Source organism: Cucurbita pepo, chromosome LG04, assembly GCF_002806865.2.
Source record: "Cucurbita pepo subsp. pepo cultivar mu-cu-16 chromosome LG04, ASM280686v2, whole genome shotgun sequence".
Taxonomy (NCBI): Eukaryota; Viridiplantae; Streptophyta; class Magnoliopsida; order Cucurbitales; family Cucurbitaceae; genus Cucurbita; species Cucurbita pepo.
In genome coordinates this window covers 2,738,944-2,739,687 of record NC_036641.1, presented here as the reverse complement: position 1 = coordinate 2,739,687, position 744 = coordinate 2,738,944, and the positions used below count along the sequence as shown (strand labels likewise).

Genomic DNA, 744 nt, shown 5'->3' with positions numbered 1-744 from the left:
GGGGGGGGGGGGAGAGTTTGTAATACCCGTAGAAAGAGAAATAGAAATAGAAAAAGAAAAAAAAAATAGGAAAAGTCGAGAGGGGAAAATAGGTAAATTTGCCCCTCCAACCACCTAAGGGGTCCAAACGAAACCCCATCCATAGTCCTGCAAAAGAGAGATAGTGAGAGAAAGGGGTAGAGAGAACCTAGAGAGAGGAGAAAGGATGAACCGCTAGAAGACTCACTGAAAACTATCGTCGGAGTCTATTCCGGTGAAGATCATGATGCAAGGAGGTGAAGATCATGCAGAGAGACTTTCTTGGAAGGGAAAAGAGAATGTGGGTGGCCGGAGTCCTATTTTTCATCAAGAAGTCGGAAAACCCGCAAGGTAAGGATCTTGAACGTTTTCTCAGATCTACGGTTTTCCTTTGTGAATCAAGATCTGAAGTCTTGATATATTCATCTAGGAACAACTCTACGCATGATCTGTAAAGAAGTTTGGCCAGACCTCAACCCGAAGGCAGAGATCCGAGAGTCATTCAAGAACGGTGAGCGAAATTCCGACCTTCTTAACTCGTCCGATAGTTAAGTGAAAATTACGAAAAAAATACGAGAACGTAGCCCGTAACACGATCTAAAACTTTGCCGAAGGAATCATATCGATCCGATCTACGGATCAAAAGATATGAAAATCGGAAGAGGGTTGTGTTTCGGTTTTCAGAGGGCAGAGAAGAAAGAAGAAGAAAAGAAAAAAAAAAAAAAA

General features: G+C 42.3%; 1 long non-coding RNA gene across 1 annotated transcript in view; it reads left to right on the top strand.

Annotated features, from left to right (window-relative positions):
* The window catches only part of LOC111792795, a 13,007-nt gene that overhangs the window by 11,173 nt on the left and 1,090 nt on the right, over positions 1-744 (top strand). The gene's annotated exons all lie outside the window — the stretch shown is intronic.